Raw genomic sequence first — 19,916 nt, 5'->3', positions numbered from 1 at the left:
ATACATGAGCCGAACAAGCCTTTATTAATTAATAAGTCCAACTTATTAAATAATAAGGTCAAACCCAGTATAAATTAATCCCATTAATTTATTCTTGGGGCTCCCCCATCCAATGGATCCCTTTTATTAAGTAATCTATTTACTTATGGAATTAATTCCCAATTAATTTTTCGTCCCTACTCAATGATTTGTGTGTGACTTTAGGTTCACCTATCAGCTAGACTTAGGCTAGTGCCAAAAACTATAATTAATTAAATCTAATTTAATGAATAATTTTCAATCCATCCTTGATCAAGAAAGCCCCGTCACCATGGGTAGCCGTCTAGCAATGATTCACGGCACTGGAGACTAGGCTAATATCCATGTGAACTTTTAGGCTCTAGAGACCATACGGGTACGGTCCTTCCGTCTACCGTCTTCTGGTCTTAGCCTAGGGCATTAAATTGGGTGCCGACTCCCATCTTAGACTAGACATCTATGCTTAATACTTGAGACCGTGTTACGCCAAATTGCTCGACACAGGAACCAATTTTTCCTATTCGACCAAGGCCTATGGCCACAGGTTTAGAGAACGTAAACGCATCTCCAAGTGCGTAGGAGATACCTCTATCACGTTGTGATAGGGGACGAATCCTCTTCTTGAAACTCACCATCCTCGCTACATATTTTGACTTCAGTGGAGAAGGCTTATGATGACCATGTCCGAGACACGATCACCTCTCGCACAAATCCAAACTACAGTCATCGCATGCACGTGACTACCGTGATTCCTCAAGTTTGATGACTACTCCTGTACTATCGGAGCCAGGGATTAGAGTCATACCAACTAAGCCTCCAAGGCTCCTATATGACGATCCCCGCGAGTCAGTTAAGTCGAATGACACCTAGACAATCACCCACTATGATTGCCTAGACGTCTCACGTCTGTTGCCGATCAAACACGACACTCACAAATGAGTGCGACTCTTAATGCAAATCTCCATAGGACACTTGATGCCCATTTTCGAGGTCCCCGACTTGGAACATTTCAGACACAACCCTTAGTAGTTGGTTTCATGACCATCATCTAATGCACAGCCTAACTGTTGCACTGTTGTCCAAGTGGTCTGTGGGCTTTGTTGTGATGTTTGAAGAAATGCAAACATATGTGTAATGAGCATAACAAATGAAATGCAAATAGTGAATACTCATTTTCTTCACTGAATAATATTACATAGAATCGAGTTATTGTCAGAATAGATTACAAGTATGCCAATCTAATTGGCTTACAGGTCACCTATTCTAACAATCTCCCACTTGACCTAAAGTCAATCACCCATCAACCTCAAACCCATCTTATACAGATGCCGAGTAGGGGTAATTTACGACATCGGCTTGGTAAGTAGATCTGTTGTGTTTTCTGTTGAGTTCACTCGGTCCATCCTGATGATGTCCCTAAGCAGATGATAGTGTCTAATAATATGTTTGGAACGGTGATGAGATCTCGGTTCCTTGCTTGTGCTATCTCCCCGTTGCTATCACAGAAGATAACTACGGACTCAATAATGCGAGGTACCACACCCAATTCTTGGATGTAGTTTTTTATCCATACTGCTTCCTTAGCTGCTTCTGAAGCTGCTATGTATTCAGATTCTGTGGTGGAATTCGCTATGGTATCTTTCTTGGAACTTATCCAACAAACCACACCACCATTCAACTTGAATACAAAACCTGATTGAGGCTTGGCATCATCATCGTCCAACTGGAAGCTAGCATCGTTATAGCCTTCCAGTATCAATTCTCTACCACCGTAAATCAAGAACATATCTTTAGTCCTTTTCAGGTACTTAAGTATGGTCTTGACTGTACTCAAGTGCGCTTTCCCGACGCATGTCTGATATCTGCTTGACACGCTCAAATCGTACGCGACATTAAGCCTAGTGCACTGGACAACATATTGAATGCTTCCTATAGCTGAAACATAGGGGATGTCTGACATCCTCTTAAGTTCCTCATCAGTGTTGGGAGACCACTTCTTGGACATCTTAATTCCATGTCTCATGGGAAAAAAATCCTCGTTTGGAGTTCTCCATCTTGAATCTTTTCAAGACTTTCTCAATCCTAACATCCATCTTGAATCTTTTCAAGGCTTTCTCAATCCTAACATCCTTCTTGATCTATCTCTATAGATCTTGGTGTCAAGGATGTAAGAGGCATCACCCATATCTTTCATGGAAAATTATGTGGACAATTATACTTTAATGTCACCCGACATCTTGACATCATTCCCAATGAGCAAGGTGTCGTCTACATAAAGCACAAGGTTCGCAACCGCACTCCCACTGATCTTCTTGTATACATAAGGATCGAATTCATTTTTGATGAAATCATAACCCCGTATAACTCCATCAAAATGCGTGTTCCAACTTTCAAAAGGTTGCTTGAGGCTATAGATGGACCTTTGGAGACAACAGACCTTCTGTTCTTCTCAAACGGAAGTGAAACCGCCCGGCTGATCCATGTAGATCTCTTCCTCAATGAAACCATTGAGAAATGCCGTTTTCACGTCCATTTACCATATTTCATGGTCATACCATGCTGCTATGGCAACAGAATTCGAATGGACTTGGCCATCGCTACGGGCTAATAGGTTTCCTCAAAATCAAACCCAGATCGTTGAGTGTGTCCTTTTGCCACGAGCTTAGCCTTGAAGGTTGTAACCTCCCCGTCTTAAGAGTGTGACCCCAAAAGGAAGGGGGCAATTCTATAAAACTCATCATGGAACGAACCATGTCCAATAGGGTTCAATTCCTCTTTTTAGCCATGCCATTAAGTTGTAGCATTCCAGGAGGAGTCTATTGAGAGATAATTTCATTTTCTTTTAAGTAATCAGTGAATTCATCACTTAAATACTCTTCGCTTAGGTCTGACAAAAGGGTTTTAAATTTACTGCTAGTTTGATTCTCGACTTCAAGTCTGCACTCCTTGAACCTTCCAAAGGCCTCATACTTGTATCCTCCTCTAGCAGGAGTATTTAATGGTCCACAGACATCCGTATGGATCAAATCCAAAAGACCGCGCAAGCGCACATTGTCCAACAAAAGTCTTCTTGATCATTTTTCCTTTTATATAGGATTCGAAAGTGGGTAGGTTGTCCAAATCGTATACCTCTAGACATTTTGAGTCTACCAACTTCCTCATTCTATGTTTTGAAATATGGCCTAGCCTTGCATGCTAGAACTGTGTGTTTTCATGATTATCTAATTTTCATTTGTGTTGGGCAGTCCTAACCTAATTAGACTATTGGAGAATATAAAGACCATTAACTAATATACCAAGCAGATGAGAGTTATTCTCAATCATCAAACAAAAATCATTCTTATTGATCGTAAATTTATCACCATTATTGTCTAAAATGGGAATGAAAATAATATTCTTGATCATGCTCGGTACATAATAACAGTCTTTTAATTTTTATCCGAATATGATCACTAATAACTAAGTTGAGAGATCCCACCGCTTCCGCAGCGATGGCATACCCATCGCCTAGCCTTAGAATCATCTCGTCCTTACTTAATTTTCTACTTTTTCCAACACCTGCAAGTTATTGTGGATGTGAGCTCCACAGTAGGTATCTAATACCTAAGAAGAAGAATTAGTTATCATATTCACTTCAATCACAAACATACTTAGGGTGGAGAGGAGTTGTGGGCACTCCCTCTTCTAGTGCCCCTTTCGTTGGCAACGTATGCAAACATCATTTTCCTTCAACCATCGAAAACCGCCAACCTTCCCTTTCCTTTTGCCCATTCCCAAGGGAACAGTAGGGGCGCTCAGAGCGCTAGCTGTGGCTGCGAAAGCTGTTCCCTTGCCCTTCTCCCTCTTCCAGCGTCTGACCCTCTTGCCTTTGGCTTTGGAGGTTGAAGCCTCTCCTACCAATACTGTTGATGTAGACTTGTGGGTCGTCGCCTCGAATTGGACCAGCATATTAATTAACTCATGAATAGACTTCTCAAGTCCGTTCATGTTGTAGTTAATAAACGGGTCGTAGGACGGAGGAAGTGACTAAAGGATTACATCAATGTACGTGTCATTGTCAAGCCCAGCTTTAAGGTCGTCGAGCTTCTCCACTATGGCTAGCATCTTAATCCCGTGACTTTGCATAGATGATCCTTCGGCCATCTTGGTCCCAAAGAATGCTTTTGTGGCGGCATATCTAATATGCCTATCAAGAACCGCATAAACTTCCATCATGTTGAGCATTATCGGGAGAATATCATCCAGCCTACATATTGTTTTTGGATGTCACTGGACATCGAAGCCAATATGATACTACAGAGGTTGCGGTTGTCCTCAAGCCACTTCTCGAACGTGACACGTTCTTAGAGCAAAGACCCTTCCAACAAGGTCGTTGGGCATTACTTGTCCAAGACATAGGCCTGATTCTCAAAATCTAGGACAATCCTCAAATTTTGTAGCCAGTCGTTGTAGTTCGTGCCATTGAATTTGTTAGTCTCAATTATCAAGGTTGAAGAGCTCTTAGACATTTTTTAGAAAATAAAAAGTTAAACAGAAATCAGCAAATGATTGTAATATTACGAATTAAGTTTATGTTAGAAATGGTGACCAGAAATCAATTGGTTTGGCGCTTTTGGAAACCATTTAGCAATCTTTATGAATGTGATATTATCTTGATGAATGAAGTAAGCATTCATCTGGGGCACCATGTATTTGTTATGCTTACTTTTTACGTTGAACGATGTTTTAACGTCACAACAAATGCCCAGAGACCAATTGAATAACCCATATAGATGGTCTGCAAAGTTCTAAGTCGAGGACCTCGAGATTGGGCATCAAGAGTCCTATAGAGACTTGCACTAAGTATTGCATTTATTAGATGAGTGTCATGTTTCATCAGCAACAGACATGGGATATCTATGCAATTTTACTGGATTAGTTGACAAGGTTGTTAACTGATTCAACTGACTCGTAGGAATCATCATATGAAAGCCTTGGATACTTGTTGGTATGACTTGAATTTTTGGCTCCGATAGTATAGGATTAGTCCTTGGACTTGAGGAATCATGGCAGTCGCATGCATATAATGGTTATATCTTGGATCTGGGAAGAGATAATTGTATCTTTGATGTGGTCATTATAAGCCTTGTCCAGTGTAGTCAGATTATGTATTGAGGACGGTGTATTTTAATACAGAATCTATCCCCTATCAGTATACGAGGATATATCTTCTATGCACTCTGAGATTGGTTAAACTCTCTAAGTCTATGGCCATAGCGATTGGTCGAATAGGAAATGATTTTCATTGTAAATCAATAGAGTAATCGCATATCAAGTATTCAGCATAGTTGCCTGGTCTAGGATGGGAACCAACACCCAATTTCATGCCCTATACTAAGAACTGGAGATGGTCGACTAAAAACTCATACCTGTATGGAACTCGAGAGTCTAAATGTTCATGCCAACATTCACCTAGTCTCTAGTGCCATGGACCGTCGCTAGAGGGCCACCCATCGTGATGGGCATTTTTGATTAATGATTAATTAGAAATAATTAATTAAAGTAAATTTATTTAATTATATGCGTTGGACACAATGCGCAGATGAGGGTGAACCTAAAAAGCCACATACAAATCACTATGGAATTAGTGGAATTAATTTTGAATTAATTCAAGAACAAACAAATTAATTTAATTGGATTAAACTAATTCAAGAAGAATTTATAAATGATTGGATCATTTATTTAATAATCCATTTGATGGATGGCTCAAGAACTAATTAATTGGATTAACTAATTTTTTTCTTAACATATTTAAATTAATTGGATTAATTATTAGGTTTGGGTTAGTTAATTGATTGGATAAATTAATTAGTGTTTGGGCTTAGACTAATTTCATTGAATTAAATGAATCTTTGGACTTTGTTGGGCTAAAATTAATTTAGTTAATTATCGTCAAATGGACTTAGAGCCCGGTACATAGTTGAGGTCCAAGCCCAATTGATGGAGGTTGGAGCAAGTTAAGAAGGACTTGAAACTGCTCACCATGATGAACATGATGGAATGGTTATTTCGTCATAGTTGGAGGTTATATGCATGTTGTGTATAGGTTGCCTTGGAGGCAAAACTTGGTGGTTATTGAATTTTGAAATCAATTATATGTAATATACAAATCTACGTATATATCCAAGATAACCACAACATGAGCCACGAAATTTGCTCCTTTACTCTCACAAAATATTCTCTGTTTTCTTCTATATTGAATTTAATTCAAGTTAGAACATAAAACCATCCAAAAATAATAAACCATAGTGTTAGGTTGGAATTATTTTTCTTCTTGTTCTTTGTTCAATCTAGCAATAGAAAAAGAACTATATCTATTCCATTTGGTGGTGTGGACAACTTAGAAGAATTCTATTTGAATTCTCAAGTGAATGGAACGGGAGAACGTAGTGGGAATAATGCACGTTGCTGCTCAACTATAGAAACAAAAAGATAAAGTTTCATAATTTGTTTCTATGTCTTTTTTTCATCCTCTAACCACTTGTCTAGCATGTTTATATGTTTATTATTATACTTTTGAAAAACATCAAATGCCCGAAAATTTCAAAGGGAACACTCCTTTGAACCGTTTTCATCATGTTTTTTATTTCATGCTTCCTCCGTGTTCCCGAGCCATACCGATTCTTTTAGTGGTATCAAAGCCCGATTCGGTGTAGTGGCTTTAGGATTAACATGCTATTATTTGTTGAGCATGAACAATATATTTAATTTGCTTTTGGAAAGCATGTTTTATGACTTTGAAGCATGATTATATATTTAGAAAATATGTATTAATTTTGCTTTTAAATTATGGATATCTAAGCATTTTTTAAAAATGGATTTTATGAAAATGTATGGTTTTACTTCAGTTTTTTATTGCAAAAATTCAAAAAAAAAAGGAAAATTGATAAACAGAGTAGTACGGCCATTGCCGTGCACGGGGCCGGCAGTAGCCGGCTGTGTACTGTTCCGAACGCCTGGGCTATTTTGTGTCATTTTTCCCGAAAAATTGGATTTTCCCGATTTCTGTAATTTTTTTGAAATTATTAATTTTGGCTAATTTAATTTTAGTTAAATTGGATTTTTCTAAAATTAAATAGTGCCGTAAATTAATTTTAAAATGATTTTCAAACAAACAAAAACAAAATTTGTACATTGGATGTATGGTTGATATCCATTTTTTAATTGCATTATTAATATGTTATTTTCTGCATTTAATTATGTTTTTGATATTTGATATTGAATATCTATTGTTTAATACATGGATTGTATTTATTTGTTTAGCATGTTTAAATTCAAATGGTTTCATTAAATCCAAGCCTTCCATCCACAACAATGTGGTGTGGATGCTACTTTTACCCATTCATGGTCTCACGACTCGTGGCACGTTTAGAACGAAAGAAAGCTACACTATTGTTGTGAACGAATGAAATATACTCATGTTTCCCTGTCTGACGAGTCGTGGGGGGCGGCAGTTGAGATATTTATTTGGTTGATGGGTCCGGCCTAATGCTGAGTACCGTGATTCACTTGGAGTCTTCAGGATCACGTGAAGAGGTGAGCCAAAATACCTTGGGGATCTCATTGGATGGGAATAGTATAGGTTACCTCCTATAAAGCATTTTTCGTGTGAATCGTAAAAGAGAGACATGGAGAATTTCATTTATAGACTCCAAGCCCACTAGAAAAAAGTTTCCTGAAAATCCCACTTGAGAGTGCTGTAAGCTTTTTGAAGAATTAGTGGGACGAGTTAATGACTGAAGGCCAAGTTTTTAACCTGATATATAATATTCCAATAATCTACTAAATTTCTATTTACATTTGATGTAGATGTGTAAGAATCCACTTGCTGCAATTCTTGAGGCTATTAAATTTAACGGAACAAACTACAGTGGTTGGCTGCAAAATCATAAGATTGTCCTAGATTTTGAGAACCAGACCTACGTTTTGGATAGGTCACTTCCTCAAGCCTTGCTGGAATGGTCCACATGCGAAGAACGTTTGACGTTCGAGAAGTGCCATAGGGAAAACCAGAAGTTTTGCATTATCATACTGGTGTCAATGACCAATGACATCCAGAAACAGTACGGTAGGCATGATGGAGTCCGATCGATAATGCTCCGCACATGAACCAAGTTTATACGATTCTGGACCAGCATATTTGATATACTGTCACAAAAGCATTTTTTGTGTCAAGATGATTTACCGGAGCATGGAGTTAAGATGCTATCCCTTGTGGAGAAGCTCAAAGACCTCAAGGCTCATTTTGAAAAAGAGACATACATTTATGTGATCTTACAGTCTCTTCCTCCCTCCTTTGACCTGTTTATCATGAACTATAATATGAATGGGCTTGATAAAGACCTTCATGAGTTGATAAATATGTTGGTACGGGGGCAACGATTGAAAAGTCTATGCTGTCGGTATTGTTAGGGGAGGCTTCAACCTCAGAAGTGAAAGGCAAATGGCCGGACGCAAGAGGAGGAAGAAGGGTAAGAAAGAATCAGCTACTGCAAGCGTTCAGAGTGCTCCTATTGGGCAAAGGGAAGAGGAAGGTGTTTTGGCAGTCATGGCTTTCAAAAGATGTTTGCATTAATTGCCGTGAAAAGGGGCAATAGAAGAGGGAGTGTCCCAAATCCTCTACAATCAAGGTATAATTTGTTATTAAGCCTTAACATGACTACTACTACACTGCTTGGGTATTGGATACCCCTGTAAAGTTCATATATGCAAATAGTTTGCAGGTGGTGAAAAGGAGTAGGAGACTAAGATAAATGGTCCTGAAACTTAGCAATGGTAGGGTTGTTGCTACTGTGGTTAAAGGACTAGATTGACTTAGCTATTGGTGACCATGTTAGGGTAAAGTTAATAGGACATAATTATGTAACCTAGCATGATCAAATTATATTTTCCCATTGTTCGACAGATTGGATTACATGATTTTTTGGTCAATGATTGTTATTTCATTTGACAAAGAAAGGTTATTCTTATCTGCTAGCTTGTTTACGTAATTATTTCAACACTATCTCATAATTGGATTATGAGTGCTCAAAAAAATTTGTTAAAATGGATAATCAAGATAAACTCACAGATCTGGTATGCGAAGTTAGGTCATATTTCTCTAGTTTGGATGAGGAAGTTGGTGAATTCAACGAGTCTAGAACCAGACAAGTTGAGTCTACAAGCCTGCAAGTCTTTCTTGAGTAAGATGAGGACCGAGAAGCACTTTGTAGGATAACGTGTGCTTTCCAATGGTCTATTGGATTGGATCCAATATCTTCTATGCGCTATGAGATGGTTTAGACTCTCAGTCTATGGCCATAGCGATTGGTCGAATAGGAAATGATTTTCTTTGTCAATCAGTAGAATAAACACATCTCAAGTATTCAACATAATTGCTTGGTCCAAGATGGGATCCGACACCCAATTCTATGTCCTAGACTAAGGCAGAGAGATGATCGACGGAAGGACCGACCTATATGGAACTCGAGAGCCTAAATGTTCATACTAACATTCGCCTAGTCTCTTGTGCCATGGACCGTTGCTAGACGGTCACCCATGGTGACAGGTGTCTTCGATTAATGATTAATTAAAAATAATTATTAAATTATATTTAATTAATTATTTGTGTTGAACACAATGCACAAATTTAGCTAAGGGTGAACCTAAAGAGTCACACACAAATCACTATGGAATTAGTGTATTTAATTTGGAATTAATTCGAGAAGAAATGAATTAATTTAATTGAATTATATTAATTCAAGGAGAACATATATAAATAATTGGATCATTTATATAATACTCCATTTGATGGATGACTGAAGAATTAATTAATTGAAATAATTAATTTTGTGCTTAAAACCTTTAAATTAATTAGATTAATTTATTAGATTTGGTTTGATTAATTAGAGTTTGAGTTTAGATTTATTTAATTGCATTAAATGAATCATTCGACTTAGTTGGGCTAAAATTAATTTAATTAATTATTATCCAATGAACTTTGATTGAACTTAATTTAATTTGATTTAATCAAGCCCGGTCCATACTTGAAGTCCAAGTGTAGCACCCCCTATCACTAATAGGGCTATATGTTCCCTAAACATCATACTTATAGTAACCGCTGTATCCATATATATAAATATGCACGTAATCATCTAATCAATATGCATATGTAATCCCAACGTCATAACAGGCATAATCAACCCACAACATAATATATACATATCAAACACCATAAGTAATCCCCACACTTACATTCTCTCTATACAAATAAAATACGATTTGGTACTCTAACTGACAAAATGGAGAAAATTGTATACTGGCCCAACCTGGCACTCAGTATAGCGTGTAGATCTAGTGTCAACAGGCAGACACCTCAAAGTCTACTTCTGCAAGAAAATATCGGCAAAGGAGTGAACCTGCCACTCAGTAAGTAAATAACCAGCCCTATCTATATATATATATCAAACACAACCCAAACAAGATAAGTAGACAACATGCATGGAATACAGTCAATTTAATTGCAACATAATCAGATTCATCGCACCACATAGCTAACTCGCAATAAAACAACCAATTAAACTCCCTTTGTTTTAGTTTGCTTACCAGAAGGTGATATCGTGGTTTTTCCCGTCAACTCAATCTCACTGTTAAATAAGTTCAAGTGAATCCCCTTGACAGTCAGCTCATCAATCTCACTTCGCATCGTAGCTCTTTTCATATCACATCTTTTTCATATCGCATCAAAGCTCTTTCCGTTTCATTTCGCCTTACAGGCTTTTCAACACATTAAAGGGTATTCACACTACAATTATATTCAATTTCCACCACTCCCTAATTTTCACATATCACCATTCTTGTAAGCAACTAGCAATGTAAAACCATATATCAGTACATTCTCATTTTCAAATACTCACAACACATCATACAATATACATAATATTTCAACATATTTTCTCATTTCACGTAAACAATATCGTCAATCAAATTAAATCATCCATCACTCATATATTTTGAAATAAACCAACTTCAGCATGAATCACATATTTATATAGCAGTAATACCATAAATAAATGGAATATATATAGATAATACTAATTATTTACTTACCTCAACCTCACAACGCTTTTATCTACTCAATAGGTAATGATTCGGTCCTTCTATAATGAGTTATAATGTACAATTAATATATCGAGAGTATCATAATTTTTAAATAGAATATTAAATATTATTCACACAATTTCTAATAATTCATTAATATTTCATTTCTATCGAAATATAAATCTTCGTTCTAGTTCTTCTTAATAACCAGACACTCTAGGCCTCATAAAAATATTTATGATTATCAAGTAATTCATAGAAATTCATTTAACCAAATTTCATTTATATTTATAACTATCGTTATTAATGACATCCTTAAATTATGTTATCATTAAAACCCTCATTTTACCTCCTTAATAACATAATATTTCTTAAATATAATTTTTGAAATATATTTATGAATTTTCTATCAATTGCTCGTTATCATATAATTTAAGTAAACAATAATACATAGAATTGTGTGTTTGGTTAATAATTCCAATGGAATTGTATAAATTAGCTATAATAATATTCAAATCTAATAAATTTAATAATCTAATTAACCAACGATATTATTTTTATATCCGATTTGATATTTAATTCAACACTATTTTAAATAGCCAAAATCGTAAAATATTTTAATTAAATAGTACATTGCTCAATATAAACAATATTTAATAAATAGACGAATTAAATAATATAATTATATAAGTTAATACAAAATAAAATTATGATTTTTCTACCTCTGTTATTTTTTTTTTCCGTCGAGAATTGTGTGTGTGTTGTGTGCGGTGTATATGGGTGTGTATTGTGTGTGTGTTGTGTGCGATGTATATGTGTGTGTGTATTGTGTGTGTGTGTGTTAAAGAACAACAAAAGAAAGAAAGAGGAGAGTGAGGCGGTGGGGGTTGATGGCCCCATCTCCCACTCTCAAGTCTCTCTCTCTACTCTTTATATATATATATATATATATTATTTACTAACATATATATAATATTATTTTTATTTTATTTATTTAATTAAACGTTTCTCAAAATACTCATTACGTCGTTTCTGAATTTTTTTATTTAATGTAAGTTGCCCCCAAATATTATAACGAACTCCAATTTAATTCGTTCAAATTTTATTATAATCTAATTATGACCTATAGTTTATTTACTAATCACTAAGTTTCATAAGATTTGCCAATTAATCCTAGAATTATGTATTATAATCTTTGAGCATCACAATTCTCTCCTCCTAATAAAAATTTCATCCTCAAAATTTAACTAACTTACTGGCTCAGGGAATAAGTATGGGTATTTTTCTCTCATGTTCTCCTCAACTTTTCAGGTGGCTTCTCTTCAAGAGTGATGACTCCATTTGACCTTCACCATATGTATTTCTTTATTTCTTAATTTCTTGATACTCCGATCCAGAATTTCTATTGGTTCTTCTACTTATGTCAATCCCTCTGATATCTCCATATCTGGCTAATGCAAAATATAACTAGGATCGGATTGGTATCGCCATAGCATAGAAACGTGAAACACACCATGTATCTGTGATAATTTTGTTGGTAATGCTAACCGATAGGCTAGTGGTCCAACTCGCTCCAGAATTTCGTATGGCTCAATATATCTTGGACTCAACTTTCCCTGCTTCCCGAATCTCAAGATTCCTCTCCATTGTGATACTTTTAGAAAAAAAATTTCCCCCACCTCGTACTCCATATCTCTGCGATGCTTATTGACATAACTCTTTTGCCAATCCTGTGCTACCTTCAAACACTTTTTAACTGTTTTTATCTTCTCCACTGTTTCTTTAACTAACTCCAGCCCTTCAAGCTGTCTCAATCCCTTAATATCCCAACAGATCGGACTTCGGCATTTCCTTCCATACAAAGCTTCATATGGAGCCATACCAATACTAAAATGAAAATTGTTGTTATAAGCAAATTCCATCAATGGTAGATGATCATCCTAATTTCCTCTGAATTCAATTACGCAGGCTCTCATCGTATCTTCTAATATTTGAATCGTACTTTCTGACTGTCCATCGGTCTGAAGATGAAACGTTGTACTGAAATTCAATTTTGTATCTAGAGCCGTTTGTGTAGCATCCCCTTCGCTACAAGAGCTATATCTACCCTAAACGTCATACTTATAGTAATCCCTGTGTTCATATATATACATTTGCACATAATCATCTAATCAATTTGCATACGTAATCCCAACACGTCATAATAGGTATTATCAACCCACAACATTATATATATACATATCAAATACCACAAGTAATCTCCATGCTTACGTTCCCTCTATACAACAAAATATGGTTTGTACTCTAATTGACAAAGAGGAGAAAAACAGCATACTGGCCCGACCTGCCTGAGTATAGCACGTAGATCTAATCTTCAACAGTCAGACAACTCAAAGTCTACTCCTGAAAGAAAATATCAACAGAGGGATGAGTCTGCCACTCAGTAAGCAAATAACCAGCCTTATCTATATATATATACCAAACATAGCCAAGATAAGATAAGTAAGCAACATGCATGGAATACAGTCAATTTAATTCCATCATAACCGACTTTATCGCACCACATAGCTAATTCGCAATAAAACAACCAGTTAAACTCTTTTTTCTCTAGTTTGCTTACCAGAAGGTGATATCGTGTTTTTTCCATCAACTCAATCTCACTGTTATATAAATTCAAGTGAATCCCCTTGACAGCCGGCTCATCAATCTCGTTTCGCATCATAGCTCTTTCATTTCGCACATCACTCTTTTCATTTCACAGCGATTGTGTGTGTGTTGTGCAATGTGTGTGTGTATTTAAGAGAAAGAAACAAAAGAAAAGGAGAGAGTGAGGCGGTGGGGGGTTGTGGCCCCACCTCCACTCTCAATTCTCTCTCTCTCTACATTTATATATATATATATATATACTATATTACTTACTTAATATATATAGATTATTTACATATATAATATATAATATTATTATTATTTTATTTATTTAATTAAATTTTTCTCAAAATACCAATTACGTCCTTCCTAATTTCTTAATTAATATAACTTGCCCCCAAATATTATAACGAACTCCAATTTATTTTATTCAAATTTTATTATATTCCAATTATGACCTATAATTTATTCACCAACTAACTAAGGTTTATAAAAATTTATCAATTAATCCCCCAATTATATATTATAATCTTTGGGGCGTCACAATTCTCCCCTCCTAACAAAAATTTCGTCCTCAAAATTTAACTAACTTACCGGCTTAAGGAATAAATATGAATATTTTCTCTCATGTTCTCCTGCATCATTTCTACAAACTATTGCATAATTGGGTTTATTTCTGTCATGGGGCATTTCTATTTTGGGATTTTAACCCCTGATATTCTGATCCAGAATCATGACCTTGCACAGACTCTAATGACTCAGTTGGGCCAGCAGCGTTTTCCCTTGACGCTTCCATCCTATATGAAATACACACATGTGAGTAGATTCCTAGTATATACCTCATGTACAATATTACATTTCATCTACTATCCCTAGGAAATCTAATTCCTGCTTTGATACCACCTAATGGAGCACCCCCTTCGCTACAAGAGCTATATCTACCATAAAAGTCATACTTATAGTAATCTCTGTGTTCATATATATACATTTGCACATAATCATCTTATCAATTTGCATACGTAATCCCAACACGTCATAATAGGTATTATCAATCCACAACAATATATATACATATCAAACACCACAAGTAATCTCCATGCTTACGTTCCCTCTATACAACAAAATATGATTTGTACTCTAACTGACAAAGAGGAGAAAACAGCATACTGGCCCGACCTGCCTGAGTATAGCGCGTAGACCTAATCTTCAACAGTCAGACACCTCAAAGTCTACTCCTGGAAGAAAATATCAACAGAGGGATGAGCCTGCCACTCAGTAAGCAAATAACCAGCCTTATCTATATATATACCAAACACAGCCAAGATAAGATAGGTAAGCAACATGCATGGTATACAGTCAATTTAATTCCAACATAACCGACTTCATCGCACCACATAGCTAATTCGCAATAAAACAACCTGTTAAACGCTTTTTTCTCTAGTTTGCTTACCAGAAGGTGATATCGTATTTTTCCCATCAACTCAATCTCACCGTTATATAAATTCAAGTGAATCCCCTTGACAGCCGGCTAATCAATCTCGTTTCGCATCATAGCTCTTTCATTTTGCACATAGCTCTTTTCATTTCACATATTTTTCATATCGCAGCATCGCTATTTTCATATCATATTTTTTTTTCATATCGCAGTATCGCTCTTTTCATTTCATATTTTTTTCATATCGCAGCATCGCTCTTTTCATATCATTTCGCCTTATAGGCTTTTCAACACATCAAGGGGTATTCACACCACAATTACATTCAATTTCCACCACTCCCTCATTTTCACATATCACCATTCTTGTAAGCAACTAGTAACGTAAGACAATATATCAACATATTCTCATTCAGACACTCATAACACATCAAACAACAAACATAATATTTCAATGTACATTCTCATTCCACGTACACAATATCATCAATCAAATTAAATCATTCACCACTCATATATTTTCAGATAAATCAATGTCTGTATGAACCACAAATTCAGATAACAGTAAAACCACAAATAAAGATGACATATATAGATAATACTAATTATTTACTTACCTCGACTTTACAACGCTAATCTATCCAATAGGTAGTGGTTCGGTCTTTTCACTCTACCCCCGTATTCTATAATGAGTTATACCACATACAGTTAATATATCGAGAATATTGTAATTTCTTTTAAATATAATATCAAATATTATTCGTATAATTTCTAATAATTCTTCAATATTCCATTTCTATCGAAGTACAAATCTTCGTTTTTTCCTCTTTGTTAACATACCATTATTAAATATAATTTTCAGAATATTTCTACGAATGTTCTATCAATTTCTCGCTATTATACAATTTAATTAAACAGTAATACATAGAATTGCGTATTTGGTTAATAATTCCAATGAAATTGTATAAATTGGCTATAGCAATATTCAAATCTAATAAATTTAATAATCTAACTAACCAACGATATTATTTTTATATCCAATTTGATATTTAATTCGATACTATAAATAGCCAAACTCGCAAAATATTCCAATTAAATAGTACATCACTTAGTATAATCAACATTTAATAAATGGACTAATTAAATAATATAAAAATATAAATTTATAAAAATTAAATTACAATTCATACCTCTGCTTCTTCCTTTTTTTTCTTTTCCTTTCACCAAATATGACCTATAATTTATTTACCAACTAACTAAGTTTTATAAAAATTTATCAATTAATCCCCCAATTATATATTATAATCTTTGGGGCGTCACAGTTTGCAAGCTTTCCCAAAAATGAGAAGTAAATCGAGGATCTCTATCAGAAATTATAGAGGTAGGAATGCCATGTAATCTCACAATTTCTGAAACATACAATTCGGCTAGCTTATCCAAAGAATCATTTTGACAGATTGGCAAGAAATATGCAGATTTAGTCAATCTGTCAACAATCATCCAAATAGCATCATGTCTTCTCAACGTACGTGGTAACCCAATGATAAAATCCATCGTAATCTTTTCCCACTTCCATTCAAGTATAGACAAAGGATGAAGCTTGCCAACTGGTGCTTGGTGTTCTGGTTTTACTTGCTGGCAAGTTAAACATTTCGTCACAAACTCTGCCACATTTTTCTTTATTGTTGGCCACCAGTAATAGGGTCTCAAATTTCGATACATCTTGGTTCTGCCAGGATCATAGCATACGGTGCGTAGTGCGCCTCGTACATAATTTCCATCAAACAATATACCATCTTCTTGGATTATAAACTGATCGCTCTTTTCTTTTTGCACCTTAGCTTTCATCCTCTACAGATATGGATCTCTATCATGTGCATCCTTAATCTCATCCTTGCGAGAGGGCTTCACTTGTATACTAGTTAGTAAAATTTCACCACCAATGCTAAAGTGTACATCCGTAGCTTTAAGGGCAGTCAAATACTCCATGTTATAGCAGATCATACTTCCAAATTGGTTTATTGTCTTTCTACTCAAAGCATCTGCTACAATATTTGCCTTTTCGGGATGATAGTCAATGGTCCAGTCATAGTCCTTCGAAAGCTCCATCCACCTTCTTTGCCCAAATTCAACTCTTTTTATGTTGGAATATATTTCAAACTTTTTTTATCTGTAAATATTTTAAACGTCTCCCCATATAGGTTTTGCCTCCAGATCTTCAATGCCTGTACTATGGCTGCTAATTTCAAATCAGGGTTTTGATAGCTCATCTCATGTGGCCTGAACTGCCTCGAAGCATAAGCTATAACTCTCCCATGCTGCATAGAAACACACCCAAGTCCTAGTCATGAAGCGTTAGTAAATACCACATATCCTCCATCCCTAGATGGCAAAGCAATGACAGGTGCTGAAGTGAGTCTCTTCTTCAACTCCTCAAAACTCTTAGCACATTTTTCATTCCAGTTAAATGGTGCATTCTTCTTCAACAAGTTCGTTAGAGGTTTTGCGATTATAGAGAAATCCTTTACAAATCTTCTGTAATAACCAGCTAATCCAAAAAACTCTGGATCTCGGACACATTTCTAGGTGGCTCCTATTCTAAAATAGCCTTAACTTTTATCGGATCAGGTTGTACCCCTTCTTTTGAAACAAGATGCCCCAAATAAGCAATTTCCTCCATCCAAAACTTACATTTGCTGAATTTAGCGTACAACTGTTTCTCTCTCAAAATCTGTAAAATTGTCTATATATGTTGTTCATGTGCTCATGACTACTCGAATATATCAAGATATCATCAATAAACACAATCACAAATTGATCAAGGAATGGTTGTAACATCTTGTTCATCAGAGACATGAAAGCTGTAATGGCCATATCTGGTCCTAAAAGCTGTCTTTGGGATCGACTCTTTTTCAATCCGTAGTTGCCAATACCCTGACCTCAAATCAATTTTAGAGAACACTATGGCACCCTTTAGCTGATCAAGCAAATTATCAATCCGTGGCAGAGGATACTTATTCTTGATTGTAATTCGGTTCAGTTATCTATAATCGACACATAATCTCATACTCCCTTCCTTCTTCTTTACGAATAATACTAGAGCTCCCCAAGGTGAAATACTAGATCGAATAAACCCTTTATCTAATAACTCTTCTAACTGATTCTTTAATTCTTTCAATTCTGACGGAGCCATTCTATAGGGTGCAATTAAAATAGGTGCCGCCCCAGGAATAGTGTCTATTTCAAAGTCTGCTTCTCGATGAGGTGGTAGTCTAGGTAATTCGTCAGGAAAAACATTATGAATTCCCTCACAACTAGAACGTCTAGTACACCGGGAGTAATTTTCATAGTATCGTGCACACTAGCTAGATACGCCTCACACTCTCGTTTAATTAGGTTAAAAGTTGTCACAGTAGAGATTAAGCAGTTAGGTATCACTTTTCTTTCCCCCACTATAACCGTTTTTATTTGCCCATTGACTTTAACTATCACCTCTTTTGCTTGACAATCCACTAAAACATGATTACTAGGTAGCCAGTCCATGCCCAGAATGACATCAAACTTCCTAAGGTTTATTACAACCAAATCTGCATATAGAGTGACAGCCTCCACTACTATTGGACAAGATCTCACCACCGTCTTCACTAATATAATATCACCAGCAGGCATAGACGCGTATAAGTCATGTTCAAATAGTTCTATTTTTGCATGCACACGAGATATGATATAAATGAACAAGTAGATCCTGGATCAATCAACACATGTGCACTAGAATCGCAAATAGAGAAGGAACTAGTGATAACCTCAGGTGCCGTAGGAGCTTGTTCATTAGTGATTGCATACACCCTGGCTTGTGGTTGAGGCTGACTACTTTGTCCTGTAGATGTCATGGAAATATTCCCGCTACCTCGACCACCTCTACCTCGCCGTCTACTCGTACCTGCTCGTTGTGAGCTTCCCCCCCACTGCTCAACCCTGAAGGCTGAGGTCCTCTAGTATTATCTCTCCATATGGGACAGTCCTCACAATATGTCCTAGTTGATGGCAACAATAACATAAAATTGGTCCGGTTCTCCAACATTCACCAGCGTGTCTCCTACTGCAATTAGCACAAGAAGGAGTAGATGTTCCACTTAATAATCTGGTTGGACCTTGTCTTCCACCAAATCCAATCGAAGTAGGCCCGCCTCTACTCGAAAACACAGACAGAGACCTATTAGTCTGACCCACTCCTCGGCCTCTAAACCAACCTCTTTGTCCCACTGTAGGATTTAGGTTACCTGTTATTTTCATCCGTTTAGCTTCAGTTGAACTCCTTTCAATGGATCTCTTCTGCCCTCAATACCACTTCCAGCAACGCACCATAACTCGGAGGTGGAATTGCTATTTTCTTCCGAATCTCAAGTCTCAACCCTCTTTCAAATCTGTCTCTCCTCAATTCATCGGTACTCACCTCTTCTGGAGTATATTTTGACAATCTAACAAATTGCAACTCATACTCAGCAACAAATAACTCATTTTGCTTTAGTTCAAGAAATTCAACTTTCTTACTGTTTTGGTATATTGGTGGAGTATATTTTTCAGCGAATTCTTTCAAAAAGTCATTCCACATCAAAGTGACAGGTCAGTTCTTGCTCCCTGGAACTGTTTCCCACCAATCTAAGGCATCTTTCTCCAGTAAGGACACTGCGTACCTCAACTT

At 36.1% G+C, this 19,916-nt stretch overlaps 1 pseudogene; it reads right to left on the bottom strand.

The window, feature by feature from the left end:
• Positions 1-1,361: 1,361 nt before the first annotated feature.
• Positions 1,362-1,978, bottom strand: LOC148784618 (secreted RxLR effector protein 161 pseudogene; annotated as a pseudogene).
• Between the last annotated feature and the right edge of the window lie 17,938 nt (positions 1,979-19,916).

The sequence above is a fragment of the Sesamum indicum genome, linkage group LG12 (assembly GCF_026168435.1).
Source record: "Sesamum indicum cultivar Baizhima isolate 11 linkage group LG12, ASM2616843v1, whole genome shotgun sequence".
In the NCBI taxonomy this organism is placed as follows: Eukaryota; Viridiplantae; Streptophyta; class Magnoliopsida; order Lamiales; family Pedaliaceae; genus Sesamum; species Sesamum indicum.
Note: the sequence above shows the minus strand (reverse complement) of the source record. Positions and strands in the feature narration are given on the sequence as shown.